Below are 23,130 nucleotides of genomic sequence, written 5' to 3' on the forward strand. Positions count from 1 at the left end.
ATTGATCGGCTTGTGTACCCTGCTCTCCCGTGTCAGACCAACCTGCCTGCTGTACTTAGTTTTCTCATGGCGGGTATTTCTGAGGAAGATTTTACTTGCAATGATCGTGATGGCTATTGCACCTTGAAACCACTTATTGTACCATACGTCAGCTAAATGACTGTAAATGAAGGTTACACCTTATTATAAACTGGGTGGTTCGAGCCCTGAATGTTGATTGGCTGACAGCCGTGGTACACCAGAGCGTATACCACGGGTATGACAAAGCATTTATTTTTACTGCTCTAATTACGTTGGTAACCAGTTTATAATAGTAATAAGGCACCACGGGGGTTTGCGGTATATGGTCAATATACCACGGCTGAGGGCTGTATCCAGGCACTCCGCGTTGCGTCGCACATTAGAACAGCCCTTAGCTGTGGTTTATGGGCCATATACCACAGCCCCTCGGGCCTTATTATCAATCCATCTGTGTATAATCAGACAATATACCACGGGTATGACACATAACTACTTGTTCACCGTTCCATTTACGGTAGTAACTGGGGTTTGTGGTATAGCCAATATACCACTACTAAGGCCTGAATCCTAAGAACAGTCTTGAAGCTACATATGTAGCCTTGTAACTATGTGTTTGCAGCACTAAACTAACAGGTTAGATTAACTAACGGGTAGTAACTATGTGTTCGCAGCACTAAACTAACAGGTTAGATTAACTAACGGGTTGTAACTATGTGTTTGCAGCTCTAAACTAACAGGTTAGATTAACTAACGGGTAGTAACTATGTGTTTGCAGCTCTAAACTAACAGGTTAGATTAACTAACGGGTAGTAACTATGTGTTTGCAGCTCTAAACTAACAGGTTAAATTAACTAACGGGTTGTAACTATGTGTTCACAGCACTAAACTAACAGGTTAAATTCACGAACGGGTAGTTAACTATGTGTTTGCAGCTCTAAACTAACAGGTTAAATTAACTAACGGTTTGTAACTATGTGTTTGCAGCACTAAACTAACAGGTTAAATTCACTAACGGGTAGTTAACTATGTTTTTGCAGCACTAAACTAACAGGTTAGATTAACTAACGGGTTGTAACTATGTGTTCACAGTACTGAACTAACAGGTTAGATTAACTAACGGGTTGTAACTATGTGTTTGCAGCACTAAACTAACAGGTTAGATTAACTAACGGGTAGTAACTATGTGTTTGCAGCTCTAAACTAACAGGTTAGATTTACTAACGGGTTGTAACTATGTGTTCACAGCACTAAACTAACAGGTTAGATTAACTAACGGGTAGTAACTATGTGTTTGCAGCTCTAAACTAACAGGTTAAATTAACTAACGGGTAATAACTATGTGTTCACAGCACTAAACTAACAGGTTAGATTAACTAACGGGTAGTAACTATGTGTTTGCAGCACTAAACTAACAGGTTAGATTAACTAAAATTAACTAACGGGTAATAACTATGTGTTCACAGCACTAAACTAACAGGTTAGATTAACTAACGGGTTGTAACTATGTGTTTGCAGCTCTAAACTAACAGGTTAGATTTACTAACGGGTTGTAACTATGTGTTTGCAGCTCTAAACTAACAGGTTAAATTAACTAACGGGTTGTAACTATGTGTTTGCAGCACTAAACTAACAGGTTAAATTAACTAACGGGTTGTAACTATGTGTTTGCAGCACTAAACTAACAGGTTAAATTAACTAACGGGTTGTAACTATGTGTTTGCAGCTCTAAACTAACAAGTTAAATTAACTAACGGGTTGTAACTATGTGTTTGCAGCTCTAAACTAACAGGTTAAATTAACTAACGGGTTGTAACTATGTGTTTGCAGCACTAAACTAACAGGTTAAATTAACTAACGGGTTGTAACTATGTGTTTGCAGCACTAAACTAACAGGTTAAATTAACTAACGGGTTGTAACTATGTGTTTGCAGCTCTAAACTAACAGGTTAAATTAACTAACGGGTTGTAACTATGTGTTTGCAGCACTAAACTAACAGGTTAGATTAACTAACGGGTTGTAACTATGTGTTTGCAGCACTAAACTAACAGGTTAGATTAACTAACGGGTTGTAACTATGTGTTTGCAGCACTAAACTAACAGGTTAAATTAACTAACAGGTTAAATTAACTAACAGGTTAGATTAACTAACGGGTAGTAACTATGTGTTTGCAGCTCTAAACTAACAGGTTAGATTAACTAACGGGTTGTAACTATGTGTTCACAGTACTGAACTAACAGGTTAGATTAACTAACGGGTTGTAACTATGTGTTTGCAGCACTAAACTAACAGGTTAGATTAACTAACGGGTAGTAACTATGTGTTTGCAGCTCTAAACTAACAGGTTAGATTTACTAACGGGTTGTAACTATGTGTTCACAGCACTAAACTAACAGGTTAGATTAACTAACGGGTAGTAACTATGTGTTTGCAGCTCTAAACTAACAGGTTAAATTAACTAACGGGTAATAACTATGTGTTCACAGCACTAAACTAACAGGTTAGATTAACTAACGGGTAGTAACTATGTGTTTGCAGCACTAAACTAACAGGTTAGATTAATTAACGGGTAGTAACTATGTGTTTGCAGCTCTAAACTAACAGGTTAAATTAACTAACGGGTAATAACTATGTGTTCACAGCACTAAACTAACAGGTTAGATTAACTAACGGGTAGTAACTATGTGTTTGCAGCTCTAAACTAACAGGTTAGATTTACTAACGGGTTGTAACTATGTGTTCACAGCTCTAAACTAACAGGTTAGATTTACTAACGGGTTGTAACTATGTGTTTGCAGCACTAAACTAACAGGTTAGATTAACTAACGGGTTGTAACTATGTGTTTGCAGCTCTAAACTAACAGGTTAGATTTACTAACGGGTAGTAACTATGTGTTTGCAGCACTAAAGTAACAGGTTAGATTAACTAACGGGTTGTAACTATGTGTTTGCAGCTCTAAACTAACAGGTTAAATTAACTAACGGGTTGTAACTATGTGTTTGCAGCACTAAACTAACAGGTTAAATTAACTAACGGGTTGTAACTATGTGTTTGCAGCACTAAACTAACAGGTTAAATTAACTAACGGGTTGTAACTATGTGTTTGCAGCTCTAAACTAACAGGTTAAATTAACTAACGGGTTGTAACTATGTGTTTGCAGCTCTAAACTAACAGGTTAAATTAACTAACGGGTTGTAACTATGTGTTTGCAGCTCTAAACTAACAGGTTAAATTAACTAACGGGTTGTAACTATGTGTTTGCAGCACTAAACTAACAGGTTAGATTAACTAACGGGTTGTAACTATGTGTTTGCAGCACTAAACTAACAGGTTAGATTAACTAACGGGTTGTAACTATGTGTTTGCAGCACTAAACTAACAGGTTAAATTAACTAACAGGTTAGATTAACTAACGGGTAGTAACTATGTGTTTGCAGCTCTAAACTAACAGGTTAAATTAACTAGCGGGTAGTAACTATGTGTTTGCAGCTCTAAACTAACAGGTTAAATTAACTAACGGGTTGTAACTATGTGTTTGCAGCTCTAAACTAACAGGTTAGATTAACTAACGGGTAGTAACTATGTGTTTGCAGCTCTAAACTAACAGGTTAGATTAACTAACGGGTAGTAACTATGTGTTTGCAGCTCTAAACTAACAGGTTAAATTAACTAACGGGTTGTAACTATGTGTTTGCAGCTCTAAACTAACAGGTTAAATTAACTAACGGGTTGTAACTATGTGTTTGCAGCACTAAACTAACAGGTTAGATTAACTAACGGGTTGTAACTATGTGTTTGCAGCTCTAAACTAACAGGTTAAATTAACTAACGGGTTGTAACTATGTGTTTGCAGCTCTAAACTAACAGGTTAAATTAACTAACGGGTAGTAACTATGTGTTTGCAGCTCTAAACTAACAGGTTAAATTAACTAACGGGTTGTAACTATGTGTTTGCAGCACTAAACTAACAGGTTAGATTAACTAACGGGTTGTAACTATGTGTTTGCAGCTCTAAACTAACAGGTTAAATTAACTAACGGGTAGTAACTATGTGTTTGCAGCTCTAAACTAACAGGTTAAATTAACTAACGGGTTGTAACTATGTGTTTGCAGCACTAAACTAACAGGTTAAATTAACTAACGGGTTGTAACTATGTGTTTGCAGCACTAAACTAACAGGTTAAATTAACTAACGGGTTGTAACTATGTGTTTGCAGCTCTAAACTAACAGGTTAAAATAACTAACGGGTTGTAACTATGTGTTTGCAGCTCTAAACTAACAGGTTAAATTAACTAACGGGTTGTAACTATGTGTTTGCAGCACTAAACTAACAGGTTAAATTAACTAACGGGTTGTAACTATGTGTTTGTAGCACTAAACTAACAGGTTAAATTAACTAACGGGTAGTAACTATGTGTTTGCAGCTCTAAACTAACAGGTTAAATTAACTAACGGGTTGTAACTATGTGTTTGCAGCTCTAAACTAACAGGTTAAATTAACTAACGGGTTGTAACTATGTGTTTGCAGCACTAAACTAACAGGTTAGATTAACTAACGGGTTGTAACTATGTGTTTGCAGCTCTAAACTAACAGGTTAAATTAACTAACGGGTTGTAACTATGTGTTTGCAGCTCTAAACTAACAGGTTAAATTAACTAACGGGTTGTAACTATGTGTTTGCAGCACTAAACTAACAGGTTAAATTAACTAACGGGTTGTAACTATTTGTTTGCAGCACTAAACTAACAGGTTAAATTAACTAACGGGTTGTAACTATGTGTTTGCAGCTCTAAACTAACAGGTTAAATTAACTAACGGGTTGTAACTATGTGTTTGCAGCACTAAACTAACAGGTTAAATTAACTAACGGGTTGTAACTATGTGTTTGCAGCACTAAACTAACAGGTTAAATTAACTAACGGGTTGTAACTATGTGTTTGCAGCTCTAAACTGACAGGTTAAATTAACTTACGGGTTGTAACTATGTGTTTGCAGCACTAAACTAACAGGTTAGATTAACTAACGGGTTGTAACTATGTGTTTGCAGCTCTAAACTAACAGGTTAAATTAACTAACGGGTTGTAACTATGTGTTTGCAGCTCTAAACTAACAGGTTAAATTAACTAACGGGTTGTAACTATGTGTTTGCAGCACTAAACTAACAGGTTAAATTAACTAACGGGTTGTAACTATGTGTTTGCAGCACTAAACTAACAGGTTAAATTAACTAACGGGTTGTAACTATGTGTTTGCAGCACTAAACTAACAGGTTAAATTAACTAACGGGTTGTAACTATGTGTTTGCAGCTCTAAACTAACAGGTTAAATTAACTAACGGGTTGTAACTATGTGTTTGCAGCTCTAAACTAACAGGTTAGATTTACTAACGGGTTGTAACTATGTGTTCACAGCACTAAACTAACAGGTTAGATTAACTAACGGGTAGTAACTATGTGTTTGCAGCTCTAAACTAACAGGTTAAATTAACTAACGGGTTGTAACTATGTGTTTGCAGCTCTAAACTAACAGGTTAGATTTACTAACGGGTTGTAACTATGTGTTCACAGCACTAAACTAACAGGTTAGATTAACTAACGGGTAGTAACTATGTGTTTGCAGCTCTAAACTAACAGGTTAAATTAACTAACGGGTAATAACTATGTGTTCACAGCACTAAACTAACAGGTTAGATTAACTAACGGGTAGTAACTATGTGTTTGCAGCACTAAACTAACAGGTTAGATTAATTAACGGGTAGTAACTATGTGTTTGCAGCTCTAAACTAACAGGTTAAATTAACTAACGGGTAATAACTATGTGTTCACAGCACTAAACTAACAGGTTAGATTAACTAACGGGTAGTAACTATGTGTTTGCAGCTCTAAACTAACAGGTTAGATTTACTAACGGGTTGTAACTATGTGTTTGCAGCTCTAAACTAACAGGTTAAATTAACTAACGGGTTGTAACTATGTGTTTGCAGCACTAAACTAACAGGTTAGATTAACTAACGGGTTGTAACTATGTGTTTACAGCTCTAAACTAACAGGTTAAATTAACTAACGGGTAGTAACTATGTGTTTGCAGCTCTAAACTAACAGGTTAAATTAACTAACGGGTTGTAACTATGTGTTTGCAGCACTAAACTAACAGGTTAAATTAACTAACGGGTTGTAACTATGTGTTTGCAGCACTAAACTAACAGGTTAAATTAACTAACGGGTTGTAACTATGTGTTTGCAGCTCTAAACTAACAGGTTAAAATAACTAACGGGTTGTAACTATGTGTTTGCAGCTCTAAACTAACAGGTTAAATTAACTAACGGGTAGTAACTATGTGTTTGCAGCTCTAAACTAACAGGTTAGATTTACTAACGGGTTGTAACTATGTGTTCACAGCACTAAACTAACAGGTTAGATTAACTAACGGGTAGTAACTATGTGTTTGCAGCTCTAAACTAACAGGTTAAATTAACTAACGGGTAATAACTATGTGTTTGCAGCACTAAACTAACAGGTTAGATTAACTAAAATTAACTAACGGGTAATAACTATGTGTTCACAGCACTAAACTAACAGGTTAGATTAACTAACGGGTTGTAACTATGTGTTTGCAGCTCTAAACTAACAGGTTAGATTTACTAACGGGTTGTAACTATGTGTTTGCAGCTCTAAACTAACAGGTTAAATTAACTAACGGGTTGTAACTATGTGTTTGCAGCACTAAACTAACAGGTTAAATTAACTAACGGGTTGTAACTATGTGTTTGCAGCACTAAACTAACAGGTTAAATTAACTAACGGGTTGTAACTATGTGTTTGCAGCTCTAAACTAACAGGTTAAATTAACTAACGGGTTGTAACTATGTGTTTGCAGCTCTAAACTAACAGGTTAAATTAACTAACGGGTTGTAACTATGTGTTTGCAGCACTAAACTAACAGGTTAAATTAACTAACGGGTTGTAACTATGTGTTTGCAGCACTAAACTAACAGGTTAAATTAACTAACGGGTTGTAACTATGTGTTTGCAGCTCTAAACTAACAGGTTAAATTAACTAACGGGTTGTAACTATGTGTTTGCAGCACTAAACTAACAGGTTAGATTAACTAACGGGTTGTAACTATGTGTTTGCAGCACTAAACTAACAGGTTAGATTAACTAACGGGTTGTAACTATGTGTTTGCAGCACTAAACTAACAGGTTAAATTAACTAACAGGTTAAATTAACTAACAGGTTAGATTAACTAACGGGTAGTAACTATGTGTTTGCAGCTCTAAACTAACAGGTTAAATTAACTAACGGGTTGTAACTATGTGTTCACAGTACTGAACTAACAGGTTAGATTAACTAACGGGTTGTAACTATGTGTTTGCAGCACTAAACTAACAGGTTAGATTAACTAACGGGTAGTAACTATGTGTTTGCAGCTCTAAACTAACAGGTTAGATTTACTAACGGGTTGTAACTATGTGTTCACAGCACTAAACTAACAGGTTAGATTAACTAACGGGTAGTAACTATGTGTTTGCAGCTCTAAACTAACAGGTTAAATTAACTAACGGGTAATAACTATGTGTTCACAGCACTAAACTAACAGGTTAGATTAACTAACGGGTAGTAACTATGTGTTTGCAGCACTAAACTAACAGGTTAGATTAATTAACGGGTAGTAACTATGTGTTTGCAGCTCTAAACTAACAGGTTAAATTAACTAACGGGTAATAACTATGTGTTCACAGCACTAAACTAACAGGTTAGATTAACTAACGGGTAGTAACTATGTGTTTGCAGCTCTAAACTAACAGGTTAGATTTACTAACGGGTTGTAACTATGTGTTCACAGCTCTAAACTAACAGGTTAGATTTACTAACGGGTTGTAACTATGTGTTTGCAGCACTAAACTAACAGGTTAGATTAACTAACGGGTTGTAACTATGTGTTTGCAGCTCTAAACTAACAGGTTAGATTTACTAACGGGTAGTAACTATGTGTTTGCAGCACTAAAGTAACAGGTTAGATTAACTAACGGGTTGTAACTATGTGTTTGCAGCTCTAAACTAACAGGTTAAATTAACTAACGGGTTGTAACTATGGGTTTGCAGCACTAAACTAACAGGTTAAATTAACTAACGGGTTGTAACTATGTGTTTGCAGCACTAAACTAACAGGTTAAATTAACTAACGTGTTGTAACTATGTGTTTGCAGCTCTAAACTAACAGGTTAAATTAACTAACGGGTTGTAACTATGTGTTTGCAGCTCTAAACTAACAGGTTAAATTAACTAACGGGTTGTAACTATGTGTTTGCAGCTCTAAACTAACAGGTTAAATTAACTAACGGGTTGTAACTATGTGTTTGCAGCACTAAACTAACAGGTTAGATTAACTAACGGGTTGTAACTATGTGTTTGCAGCACTAAACTAACAGGTTAGATTAACTAACGGGTTGTAACTATGTGTTTGCAGCTCTAAACTAACAGGTTAAATTAACTAACGGGTTGTAACTATGTGTTTGCAGCTCTAAACTAACAGGTTAAATTAACTAACGGGTTGTAACTATGTGTTTGCAGCACTAAACTAACAGGTTAAATTAACTAACGGGTTGTAACTATGTGTTTGCAGCTCTAAACTAACAGGTTAAATTAACTAACGGGTTGTAACTATGTGTTTGCAGCACTAAACTAACAGGTTAGATTAACTAACGGGTTGTAACTATGTGTTTGCAGCACTAAACTAACAGGTTAGATTAACTAACGGGTTGTAACTATGTGTTTGCAGCACTAAACTAACAGGTTAAATTAACTAACAGGTTAAATTAACTAACAGGTTAGATTAACTAACGGGTAGTAACTATGTGTTTGCAGCTCTAAACTAACAGGTTAGATTAACTAACGGGTTGTAACTATGTGTTCACAGTACTGAACTAACAGGTTAGATTAACTAACGGGTTGTAACTATGTGTTTGCAGCACTAAACTAACAGGTTAGATTAACTAACGGGTAGTAACTATGTGTTTGCAGCTCTAAACTAACAGGTTAGATTTACTAACGGGTTGTAACTATGTGTTCACAGCACTAAACTAACAGGTTAGATTAACTAACGGGTAGTAACTATGTGTTTGCAGCTCTAAACTAACAGGTTAAATTAACTAACGGGTAATAACTATGTGTTCACAGCACTAAACTAACAGGTTAGATTAACTAACGGGTAGTAACTATGTGTTTGCAGCACTAAACTAACAGGTTAGATTAATTAACGGGTAGTAACTATGTGTTTGCAGCTCTAAACTAACAGGTTAAATTAACTAACGGGTAATAACTATGTGTTCACAGCACTAAACTAACAGGTTAGATTAACTAACGGGTAGTAACTATGTGTTTGCAGCTCTAAACTAACAGGTTAGATTTACTAACGGGTTGTAACTATGTGTTCACAGCTCTAAACTAACAGGTTAGATTTACTAACGGGTTGTAACTATGTGTTTGCAGCACTAAACTAACAGGTTAGATTAACTAACGGGTTGTAACTATGTGTTTGCAGCTCTAAACTAACAGGTTAGATTTACTAACGGGTAGTAACTATGTGTTTGCAGCACTAAAGTAACAGGTTAGATTAACTAACGGGTTGTAACTATGTGTTTGCAGCTCTAAACTAACAGGTTAAATTAACTAACGGGTTGTAACTATGGGTTTGCAGCACTAAACTAACAGGTTAAATTAACTAACGGGTTGTAACTATGTGTTTGCAGCACTAAACTAACAGGTTAAATTAACTAACGGGTTGTAACTATGTGTTTGCAGCTCTAAACTAACAGGTTAAATTAACTAACGGGTTGTAACTATGTGTTTGCAGCTCTAAACTAACAGGTTAAATTAACTAACGGGTTGTAACTATGTGTTTGCAGCTCTAAACTAACAGGTTAAATTAACTAACGGGTTGTAACTATGTGTTTGCAGCACTAAACTAACAGGTTAGATTAACTAACGGGTTGTAACTATGTGTTTGCAGCACTAAACTAACAGGTTAGATTAACTAACGGGTTGTAACTATGTGTTTGCAGCACTAAACTAACAGGTTAAATTAACTAACAGGTTAGATTAACTAACGGGTAGTAACTATGTGTTTGCAGCTCTAAACTAACAGGTTAAATTAACTAGCGGGTAGTAACTATGTGTTTGCAGCTCTAAACTAACAGGTTAAATTAACTAACGGGTTGTAACTATGTGTTTGCAGCTCTAAACTAACAGGTTAGATTAACTAACGGGTAGTAACTATGTGTTTGCAGCTCTAAACTAACAGGTTAGATTAACTAACGGGTAGTAACTATGTGTTTGCAGCTCTAAACTAACAGGTTAAATTAACTAACGGGTTGTAACTATGTGTTTGCAGCTCTAAACTAACAGGTTAAATTAACTAACGGGTTGTAACTATGTGTTTGCAGCACTAAACTAACAGGTTAGATTAACTAACGGGTTGTAACTATGTGTTTGCAGCTCTAAACTAACAGGTTAAATTAACTAACGGGTTGTAACTATGTGTTTGCAGCTCTAAACTAACAGGTTAAATTAACTAACGGGTAGTAACTATGTGTTTGCAGCTCTAAACTAACAGGTTAAATTAACTAACGGGTTGTAACTATGTGTTTGCAGCACTAAACTAACAGGTTAGATTAACTAACGGGTTGTAACTATGTGTTTGCAGCTCTAAACTAACAGGTTAAATTAACTAACGGGTAGTAACTATGTGTTTGCAGCTCTAAACTAACAGGTTAAATTAACTAACGGGTTGTAACTATGTGTTTGCAGCACTAAACTAACAGGTTAAATTAACTAACGGGTTGTAACTATGTGTTTGCAGCACTAAACTAACAGGTTAAATTAACTAACGGGTTGTAACTATGTGTTTGCAGCTCTAAACTAACAGGTTAAAATAACTAACGGGTTGTAACTATGTGTTTGCAGCTCTAAACTAACAGGTTAAATTAACTAACGGGTTGTAACTATGTGTTTGCAGCACTAAACTAACAGGTTAAATTAACTAACGGGTTGTAACTATGTGTTTGCAGCACTAAACTAACAGGTTAAATTAACTAACGGGTAGTAACTATGTGTTTGCAGCTCTAAACTAACAGGTTAAATTAACTAACGGGTTGTAACTATGTGTTTGCAGCACTAAACTAACAGGTTAGATTAACTAACGGGTTGTAACTATGTGTTTGCAGCTCTAAACTAACAGGTTAAATTAACTAACGGGTTGTAACTATGTGTTTGCAGCTCTAAACTAACAGGTTAAATTAACTAACGGGTTGTAACTATGTGTTTGCAGCACTAAACTAACAGGTTAAATTAACTAACGGGTTGTAACTATGTGTTTGCAGCACTAAACTAACAGGTTAAATTAACTAACGGGTTGTAACTATGTGTTTGCAGCTCTAAACTAACAGGTTAAATTAACTAACGGGTTGTAACTATGTGTTTGCAGCACTAAACTAACAGGTTAAATTAACTAACGGGTTGTAACTATGTGTTTGCAGCACTAAACTAACAGGTTAAATTAACTAACGGGTTGTAACTATGTGTTTGCAGCTCTAAACTGACAGGTTAAATTAACTTACGGGTTGTAACTATGTGTTTGCAGCACTAAACTAACAGGTTAGATTAACTAACGGGTTGTAACTATGTGTTTGCAGCTCTAAACTAACAGGTTAGATTAACTAACGGGTTGTAACTATGTGTTTGCAGCTCTAAACTAACAGGTTAAATTAACTAACGGGTTGTAACTATGTGTTTGCAGCACTAAACTAACAGGTTAGATTAACTAACGGGTTGTAACTATGTGTTTGCAGCACTAAACTAACAGGTTAGATTAACTAACGGGTTGTAACTATGTGTTTGCAGCACTAAACTAACAGGTTAAATTAACTAACAGGTTAGATTAACTAACGGGTAGTAACTATGTGTTTGCAGCTCTAAACTAACAGGTTAAATTAACTAGCGGGTAGTAACTATGTGTTTGCAGCTCTAAACTAACAGGTTAAATTAACTAACGGGTTGTAACTATGTGTTTGCAGCTCTAAACTAACAGGTTAGATTAACTAACGGGTAGTAACTATGTGTTTGCAGCTCTAAACTAACAGGTTAGATTAACTAACGGGTAGTAACTATGTGTTTGCAGCTCTAAACTAACAGGTTAAATTAACTAACGGGTTGTAACTATGTGTTTGCAGCTCTAAACTAACAGGTTAAATTAACTAACGGGTTGTAACTATGTGTTTGCAGCACTAAACTAACAGGTTAGATTAACTAACGGGTTGTAACTATGTGTTTGCAGCTCTAAACTAACAGGTTAAATTAACTAACGGGTTGTAACTATGTGTTTGCAGCTCTAAACTAACAGGTTAAATTAACTAACGGGTTGTAACTATGTGTTTGCAGCACTAAACTAACAGGTTAAATTAACTAACGGGTTGTAACTATGTGTTTGCAGCACTAAACTAACAGGTTAAATTAACTAACGGGTTGTAACTATGTGTTTGCAGCTCTAAACTAACAGGTTAAATTAACTAACGGGTTGTAACTATGTGTTTGCAGCACTAAACTAACAGGTTAAATTAACTAACGGGTTGTAACTATGTGTTTGCAGCACTAAACTAACAGGTTAAATTAACTAACGGGTTGTAACTATGTGTTTGCAGCTCTAAACTGACAGGTTAAATTAACTTACGGGTTGTAACTATGTGTTTGCAGCACTAAACTAACAGGTTAGATTAACTAACGGGTTGTAACTATGTGTTTGCAGCTCTAAACTAACAGGTTAGATTAACTAACGGGTTGTAACTATGTGTTTGCAGCTCTAAACTAACAGGTTAAATTAACTAACGGGTTGTAACTATGTGTTTGCAGCACTAAACTAACAGGTTAGATTAACTAACGGGTTGTAACTATGTGTTTGCAGCACTAAACTAACAGGTTAGATTAACTAACGGGTTGTAACTATGTGTTTGCAGCACTAAACTAACAGGTTAAATTAACTAACAGGTTAGATTAACTAACGGGTAGTAACTATGTGTTTGCAGCTCTAAACTAACAGGTTAAATTAACTAGCGGGTAGTAACTATGTGTTTGCAGCTCTAAACTAACAGGTTAAATTAACTAACGGGTTGTAACTATGTGTTTGCAGCTCTAAACTAACAGGTTAGATTAACTAACGGGTAGTAACTATGTGTTTGCAGCTCTAAACTAACAGGTTAGATTAACTAACGGGTAGTAACTATGTGTTTGCAGCTCTAAACTAACAGGTTAAATTAACTAACGGGTTGTAACTATGTGTTTGCAGCTCTAAACTAACAGGTTAAATTAACTAACGGGTTGTAACTATGTGTTTGCAGCACTAAACTAACAGGTTAGATTAACTAACGGGTTGTAACTATGTGTTTGCAGCTCTAAACTAACAGGTTAAATTAACTAACGGGTTGTAACTATGTGTTTGCAGCTCTAAACTAACAGGTTAAATTAACTAACGGGTAGTAACTATGTGTTTGCAGCTCTAAACTAACAGGTTAAATTAACTAACGGGTTGTAACTATGTGTTTGCAGCACTAAACTAACAGGTTAGATTAACTAACGGGTTGTAACTATGTGTTTGCAGCTCTAAACTAACAGGTTAAATTAACTAACGGGTAGTAACTATGTGTTTGCAGCTCTAAACTAACAGGTTAAATTAACTAACGGGTTGTAACTATGTGTTTGCAGCACTAAACTAACAGGTTAAATTAACTAACGGGTTGTAACTATGTGTTTGCAGCACTAAACTAACAGGTTAAATTAACTAACGGGTTGTAACTATGTGTTTGCAGCTCTAAACTAACAGGTTAAAATAACTAATGGGTTGTAACTATGTGTTTGCAGCTCTAAACTAACAGGTTAAATTAACTAACGGGTTGTAACTATGTGTTTGCAGCACTAAACTAACAGGTTAAATTAACTAACGGGTTGTAACTATGTGTTTGCAGCACTAAACTAACAGGTTAAATTAACTAACGGGTAGTAACTATGTGTTTGCAGCTCTAAACTAACAGGTTAAATTAACTAACGGGTTGTAACTATGTGTTTGCAGCTCTAAACTAACAGGTTAAATTAACTAACGGGTTGTAACTATGTGTTTGCAGCTCTAAACTAACAGGTTAAATTAACTAACGGGTTGTAACTATGTGTTTGCAGCACTAAACTAACAGGTTAAATTAACTAACGGGTTGTAACTATGTGTTTGCAGCTCTAAACTAACAGGTTAAATTAACTAACGGGTTGTAACTATGTGTTTGCAGCACTAAACTAACAGGTTAAATTAACTAACGGGTTGTAACTATGTGTTTGCAGCACTAAACTAACAGGTTAAATTAACTAACGGGTTGTAACTATGTGTTTGCAGCTCTAAACTAACAGGTTAAATTAACTAACGGGTTGTAACTATGTGTTTGCAGCACTAAACTAACAGGTTAAATTAACTAACGGGTTGTAACTATGTGTTTGCAGCACTAAACTAACAGGTTAAATTAACTAACGGGTTGTAACTATGTGTTTGCAGCTCTAAACTGACAGGTTAAATTAACTTACGGGTTGTAACTATGTGTTTGCAGCACTAAACTAACAGGTTAGATTAACTAACGGGTTGTAACTATGTGTTTGCAGCTCTAAACTAACAGGTTAAATTAACTAACGGGTTGTAACTATGTGTTTGCAGCTCTAAACTAACAGGTTAAATTAACTAACGGGTTGTAACTATGTGTTTGCAGCACTAAACTAACAGGTTAAATTAACTAACGGGTTGTAACTATGTGTTTGCAGCACTAAACTAACAGGTTAAATTAACTAACGGGTTGTAACTATGTGTTTGCAGCACTAAACTAACAGGTTAAATTAACTAACGGGTTGTAACTATGTGTTTGCAGCTCTAAACTAACAGGTTAAATTAACTAACGGGTTGTAACTATGTGTTTGCAGCTCTAAACTAACAGGTTAGATTTACTAACGGGTTATAACTATGTGTTCACAGCACTAAACTAACAGGTTAGATTAACTAACGGGTAGTAACTATGTGTTTGCAGCTCTAAACTAACAGGTTAAATTAACTAACGGGTTGTAACTATGTGTTTGCAGCTCTAAACTAACAGGTTAGATTTACTAACGGGTTGTAACTATGTGTTCACAGCACTAAACTAACAGGTTAGATTAACTAACGGGTAGTAACTATGTGTTTGCAGCTCTAAACTAACAGGTTAAATTAACTAACGGGTAATAACTATGTGTTCACAGCACTAAACTAACAGGTTAGATTAACTAACGGGTAGTAACTATGTGTTTGCAGCACTAAACTAACAGGTTAGATTAATTAACGGGTAGTAACTATGTGTTTGCAGCTCTAAACTAACAGGTTAAATTAACTAACGGGTAATAACTATGTGTTCACAGCACTAAACTAACAGGTTAGATTAACTAACGGGTAGTAACTATGTGTTTGCAGCTCTAAACTAACAGGTTAGATTTACTAACGGGTTGTAACTATGTGTTTGCAGCTCTAAACTAACAGGTTAAATTAACTAACGGGTTGTAACTATGTGTTTGCAGCACTAAACTAACAGGTTAGATTAACTAACGGGTTGTAACTATGTGTTTGCAGCTCTAAACTAACAGGTTAAATTAACTAACGGGTAGTAACTATGTGTTTGCAGCTCTAAACTAACATGTTAAATTAACTAACGGGTTGTAACTATGTGTTTGCAGCACTAAACTAACAGGTTAAATTAACTAACGGGTTGTAACTATGTGTTTGCAGCACTAAACTAACAGGTTAAATTAACTAACGGGTTGTAACTATGTGTTTGCAGCTCTAAACTAACAGGTTAAAATAACTAACGGGTTGTAACTATGTGTTTGCAGCTCTAAACTAACAGGTTAAATTAACTAACGGGTTGTAACTATGTGTTTGCAGCACTAAACTAACAGGTTAAATTAACTAACGGGTTGTAACTATGTGTTTGCAGCACTAAACTAACAGGTTAAATTAACTAACGGGTAGTAACTATGTGTTTGCAGCTCTAAACTAACAGGTTAAATTAACTAACGGGTTGTAACTATGTGTTTGCAGCTCTAAACTAACAGGTTAAATTAACTAACGGGTTGTAACTATGTGTTTGCAGCACTAAACTAACAGGTTAGATTAACTAACGGGTTGTAACTATGTGTTTGCAGCTCTAAACTAACAGGTTAAATTAACTAACGGGTTGTAACTATGTGTTTGCAGCTCTAAACTAACAGGTTAAATTAACTAACGGGTTGTAACTATGTGTTTGCAGCTCTAAACTAACAGGTTAGATTTACTAACGGGTTGTAACTATGTGTTCACAGCACTAAACTAACAGGTTAGATGAACTAACGGGTAGTAACTATGTGTTTGCAGCTCTAAACTAACAGGTTAAATTAACTAACGGGTAATAACTATGTGTTCACAGCACTAAACTAACAGGTTAGATTAACTAACGGGTAGTAACTATGTGTTTGCAGCACTAAACTAACAGGTTAGATTAATTAACGGGTAGTAACTATGTGTTTGCAGCTCTAAACTAACAGGTTAAATTAACTAACGGGTAATAACTATGTGTTCACAGCACTAAACTAACAGGTTAGATTAACTAACGGGTAGTAACTATGTGTTTGCAGCTCTAAACTAACAGGTTAGATTTACTAACGGGTTGTAACTATGTGTTTGCAGCTCTAAACTAACAGGTTAAATTAACTAACGGGTTGTAACTATGTGTTTGCAGCACTAAACTAACAGGTTAGATTAACTAACGGGTTGTAACTATGTGTTTGCAGCTCTAAACTAACAGGTTAAATTAACTAACGGGTAGTAACTATGTGTTTGCAGCTCTAAACTAACAGGTTAAATTAACTAACGGGTTGTAACTATGTGTTTGCAGCACTAAACTAACAGGTTAAATTAACTAACGGGTTGTAACTATGTGTTTGCAGCACTAAACTAACAGGTTAAATTAACTAACGGGTTGTAACTATGTGTTTGCAGCTCTAAACTAACAGGTTAAAATAACTAACGGGTTGTAACTATGTGTTTGCAGCTCTAAACTAACAGGTTAAATTAATTAACGGGTTGTAACTATGTGTTTGCAGCACTAAACTAACAGGTTAAATTAACTAACGGGTTGTAACTATGTGTTTGCAGCACTAAACTAACAGGTTAAATTAACTAACGGGTAGTAACTATGTGTTTGCAGCTCTAAACTAACAGGTTAAATTAACTAACGGGTTGTAACTATGTGTTTGCAGCTCTAAACTAACAGGTTAAATTAACTAACGGGTTGTAACTATGTGTTTGCAGCACTAAACTAACAGGTTAGATTAACTAACGGGTTGTAACTATGTGTTTGCAGCTCTAAACTAACAGGTTAAATTAACTAACGGGTTGTAACTATGTGTTTGCAGCTCTAAACTAACAGGTTAAATTAACTAACGGGTTGTAACTATGTGTTTGCAGCACTAAACTAACAGGTTAAATTAACTAACGGGTTGTAACTATGTGTTTGCAGCACTAAACTAACAGGTTAAATTAACTAACGGGTTGTAACTATGTGTTTGCAGCTCTAAACTAACAGGTTAAATTAACTAACGGGTTGTAACTATGTGTTTGCAGCTCTAAACTAACAGGTTAAATTAACTAACGGGTTGTAACTATGTGTTTGCAGCACTAAACTAACAGGTTAAATTAACTAACGGGTTGTAACTATGTGTTTGCAGCACTAAACTAACAGGTTAAATTAACTAACGGGTTGTAACTATGTGTTTGCAGCTCTAAACTGACAGGTTAAATTAACTTACGGGTTGTAACTATGTGTTTGCAGCACTAAACTAACAGGTTAGATTAACTAACGGGTTGTAACTATGTGTTTGCAGCTCTAAACTAACAGGTTAAATTAACTAACGGGTTGTAACTATGTGTTTGCAGCTCTAAACTAACAGGTTAAATTAACTAACGGGTTGTAACTATGTGTTTGCAGCACTAAACTAACAGGTTAAATTAACTAACGGGTTGTAACTATGTGTTTGCAGCACTAAACTAACAGGTTAAATTAACTAACGGGTTGTAACTATGTGTTTGCAGCACTAAACTAACAGGTTAAATTAACTAACGGGTTGTAACTATGTGTTTGCAGCTCTAAACTAACAGGTTAAATTAACTAACGGGTTGTAACTATGTGTTTGCAGCTCTAAACTAACAGGTTAGATTTACTAACGGGTTGTAACTATGTGTTCACAGCACTAAACTAACAGGTTAGATTAACTAACGGGTAGTAACTATGTGTTTGCAGCTCTAAACTAACAGGTTAAATTAACTAACGGGTTGTAACTATGTGTTTGCAGCTCTAAACTAACAGGTTAGATTTACTAACGGGTTGTAACTATGTGTTCACAGCACTAAACTAACAGGTTAGATTAACTAACGGGTAGTAACTATGTGTTTGCAGCTCTAAACTAACAGGTTAAATTAACTAACGGGTAATAACTATGTGTTCACAGCACTAAACTAACAGGTTAGATTAACTAACGGGTAGTAACTATGTGTTTGCAGCACTAAACTAACAGGTTAGATTAATTAACGGGTAGTAACTATGTGTTTGCAGCTCTAAACTAACAGGTTAAATTAACTAACGGGTAATAACTATGTGTTCACAGCACTAAACTAACAGGTTAGATTAACTAACGGGTAGTAACTATGTGTTTGCAGCTCTAAACTAACAGGTTAGATTTACTAACGGGTTGTAACTATGTGTTCACAGCTCTAAACTAACAGGTTAGATTAACTAACGGGTAGTAACTATGTGTTTGCAGCTCTAAACTAACAGGTTAAATTAACTAACGGGTTGTAACTATGTGTTTGCAGCACTAAACTAACAGGTTAGATTAACTAACGGGTTGTAACTATGTGTTTGCAGCTCTAAACTAACAGGTTAAATTAACTAACGGGTAGTAACTATGTGTTTGCAGCTCTAAACTAACAGGTTAAATTAACTAACGGGTTGTAACTATGTGTTTGCAGCACTAAACTAACAGGTTAAATTAACTAACGGGTTGTAACTATGTGTTTGCAGCACTAAACTAACAGGTTAAATTAACTAACGGGATGTAACTATGTGTTTGCAGCTCTAAACTAACAGGTTAAATTAACTAACGGGTTGTAACTATGTGTTTGCAGCTCTAAACTAACAGGTTAAATTAACTAACGGGTTGTAACTATGTGTTTGCAGCACTAAACTAACAGGTTAAATTAACTAACGGGTTGTAACTATGTGTTTGCAGCACTAAACTAACAGGTTAGATTAACTAACGGGTAGTAACTATGTGTTTGCAGCTCTAAACTAACAGGTTAAATTAACTAACGGGTTGTAACTATGTGTTTGCAGCTCTAAACTAACAGGTTAAATTAACTAACGGGTTGTAACTATGTGTTTGCAGCACTAAACTAACAGGTTAGATTAACTAACGGGTTGTAACTATGTGTTTGCAGCTCTAAACTAACAGGTTAAATTAACTAACGGGTTGTAACTATGTGTTTGCAGCTCTAAACTAACAGGTTAAATTAACTAACGGGTTGTAACTATGTGTTTGCAGCACTAAACTAACAGGTTAAATTAACTAACGGGTTGTAACTATGTGTTTGCAGCACTAAACTAACAGGTTAAATTAACTAACGGGTTGTAACTATGTGTTTGCAGCTCTAAACTAACAGGTTAAATTAACTAACGGGTTGTAACTATGTGTTTGCAGCTCTAAACTAACAGGTTAAATTAACTAACGGGTTGTAACTATGTGTTTGCAGCACTAAACTAACAGGTTAAATTAACTAACGGGTTGTAACTATGTGTTTGCAGCTCTAAACTGACAGGTTAAATTAACTTACGGGTTGTAACTATGTGTTTGCAGCACTAAACTAACAGGTTAGATTAACTAACGGGTTGTAACTATGTGTTTGCAGCTCTAAACTAACAGGTTAAATTAACTAACGGGTTGTAACTATGTGTTTGCAGCTCTAAACTAACAGGTTAAATTAACTAACGGGTTGTAACTATGTGTTTGCAGCACTAAACTAACAGGTTAAATTAACTAACGGGTTGTAACTATGTGTTTGCAGCACTAAACTAACAGGTTAAATTAACTAACGGGTTGTAACTATGTGTTTGCAGCACTAAACTAACAGGTTAAATTAACTAACGGGTTGTAACTATGTGTTTGCAGCTCTAAACTAACAGGTTAAATTAACTAACGGGTTGTAACTATGTGTTTGCAGCTCTAAACTAACAGGTTAAATTAACTAACGGGTTGTAACTATGTGTTTGCAGCACTAAACTAACAGGTTAAATTAACTAACGGGTTGTAACTATGTGTTTGCAGCACTAAACTAACAGGTTAAATTAACTAACGGGTTGTAACTATGTGTTTGCAGCTCTAAACTGACAGGTTAAATTAACTAACGGGTTGTAACTGTCACGTTCCTGACCTATTTTTATGTTATTTTGATTATGTTTAGTTGGTCAGGGCGTGAGTTGGGGTGGGCATTGTATGTTGTATGTGTTTGGTTAGTCTATGGGTGTTGTATGTGTATGGAATAGTGTTTGTTAGGTTGTCTAGTTATGTCTATGGCTGCCTAGATTGGTTCTCAATCAGAGACAGCTGTCATTCATTTGTCTCTGATTGGGAGCCATATTTAAGGTAGCCATAGGCAGTAGGCTTTTGTGGGTGTTTGTTACCTGTCTCTGTGTTTGTGTTCTGCACCAGATAGGTCTGTCTCGGTTTTCACGGTTTGTTATTTTGTTATTTGTTAAGTGTTCACGGTTATTGTTTAATTAAACATGTTGAGCACTGGCTACGCTGCATTTTGGTCCTCTCCTTCATCCCAAGAAGAAAACCGTTACAGAAACACCCACCAAACCCGGACCAAGCAGCGTAGCAACGGGGAGCAGCAGCGGCCCAGTACACAGGACTACTGGACACAGGAGGAATGGTCTTGGGAGATCATGGACGGAAAAGGACCCTGGGGAAGGGTTGGAGAGAATCGCCGCTCTCGGGAGAAGAAGGAGGCAGCCACAGCCCAGGAGCGCTTGTATGAGGAGGCAGCACGTATGAGAGGCTGGAAGCCCGAGAGGCTCACCCAAAAATTTCTTGGGGGGGGTCTAAAGGGGAGTGTGGCGAAGCCGGGTTGGATACCTGAGCCAACTCCCCGGGCTTGCCGTGGAGTGAGAGGGCGTCGTACTGGTCAGACACCGTGTTATGCGGTAAAGCGCACGGTGTCCCCAGTACGCGTGCTTAGCCCAGTGCGGGCTATTCCACCTTGCCGCACTGGGAGGGCTAGGTTGGGCATCGAGCCGGATGCCATGAAGCCGGCCCAACGTATCTGGCCTCCAGTACGTCTCCTCGGGCCGGCGTACATGGCACCAGCCTTACAGGTGGTGTCCCCGGTTCGCCTGCATAGCCCAGTGCGGGCTATTCCACCTCGCCGCACTGGCAGGGCTACGGGGACCATTCAACCTGGTAAGGTTGGGGAGGCTCGGTGCTCAAGAGCACGTGTCCTCCTTCACGGTCCGGTATATCCGGCGCCACCTTCCCACCCCAGCTCAGTACCACCAGTGCCTACACCACGCACCAGGCTTCCAGTGCATCTCCAGAGCCCTGTTCCTCCTCCACGCACTCTCCCTATGGTGCGTGTCTCCAGCCCAGTGCCTCCAGTTCCGGCACCACGCACCAAGCCTCCTGTCCGTCTCCAGAGCCCGGTACGCACTGTTCCTTCTCCCCGCACTCGCCCTAAGGTGCGTGCCCTCAGCCCGGTACCTCCAGTTCCGGTACCACGCACCAGGCCTAGAGTGCGCCACGAGAGTCCAGTGTGCCCTGTTGTTGTTCCCCGCACTAGCCTGAAGGTGCGTGTCCTTAGCCCGGTACCTCCAGTTCCGGTACCACGCACCAGGCCTACAGTGCGTCTCAGCCGGCCAGAGTCTGCCGTCTGCCCAGCGGCGCCTGAACTGCCCGTCTGCCCAGCGGCGCCTGAACTGCCCGTCTGCCCAGCGGCGCCTGAACTGCCCGTCTGCCCAGCGGCGCCTGAACTGCCCGTCTGCCCAGCGGCGCCTGAACTGCCCGTCTGCCCAACGCCGTCTGAACTGTCCGTCTGCCATGAGCCTGCAAAGCCGCCCGTCTGCCATGAGCCTGCAAAGCCGCCCGTCTGCCATGAGCCTACAGAGCCGTCCGCCAGACAGGAGCCGCTAGAGCCGTCCGCCAGACAGGAGCCGCTAGAGCCTTCCGCCAGACCGGATCAGCCAGAGCCTTCCGCCAGACCGGATCAGCCAGAGCCTTCCGCCAGACCGGATCAGCCAGAGCCTTCCGCCAGACCGGATCAGCCAGAGCCTTCCGCCAGACCGGATCAGCCAGAGCCTTCCGCCAGACCGGATCAGCCAGAGCCTTCCGCCAGACCGGATCAGCCAGAGCCTTCCGCCAGATCTGACCAGCCAGAGCCGTCAGCCAGCCATGACCAGCCAGAGCCGTCAGCCAGCCATGACCAGCCAGAGCCGTCAGCCAGCCATGACCAGCCAGAGCCGTCAGCCAGCCAGGATCCGCCAGCCAGCCAGGATCCGCCAGCCAGTCCGGAGCTGCCGTCCCTCAGCCCGGAGCTGCCGTCCCTCAGCCCGGAGCTGCCGTCCCTCAGCCCGGAGCTGCCGTCCCTCAGCCCGGAGCTGCCGTCCCTCATCCCGGTGCTGCCCCTTATCCCGGTGCTGCCCCTTATCCCGATGCTGCCCCTTCAGTTAGGTGGGTTTAGTTGGAGGGTGGTCATTGGGTGGGGGATACGGAAGCGGGGAGTGACTATGGTGGTGTGGGGACAGCGTCCAGAGCCGGAGCCACCACCGTGGACAGATGCCCACCCAGACCCTCCCCTAGACTTTTGGTGGTGCGTTCGGAGTACGCACCTTGAGGGGGGGGTTATGTCACGTTCCTGACCTATTTTTATGTTATTTTGATTATGTTTAGTTGGTCAGGGCGTGAGTTGGGGT

At 38.1% G+C, this 23,130-nt stretch overlaps 1 protein-coding gene across 1 annotated transcript in view; it reads left to right on the forward strand.

Moving 5' to 3' along the window:
* Nucleotides 1–23,130, forward strand: part of LOC139553387 (glutamate receptor-interacting protein 2-like) — a 256,634-nt gene that overhangs the window by 228,629 nt on the left and 4,875 nt on the right. The gene's annotated exons all lie outside the window — the stretch shown is intronic.

The sequence above is a fragment of the Salvelinus alpinus genome, chromosome 2 (genome assembly GCF_045679555.1).
Source record: "Salvelinus alpinus chromosome 2, SLU_Salpinus.1, whole genome shotgun sequence".
NCBI lineage: Eukaryota > Metazoa > Chordata > Actinopteri > Salmoniformes > Salmonidae > Salvelinus > Salvelinus alpinus.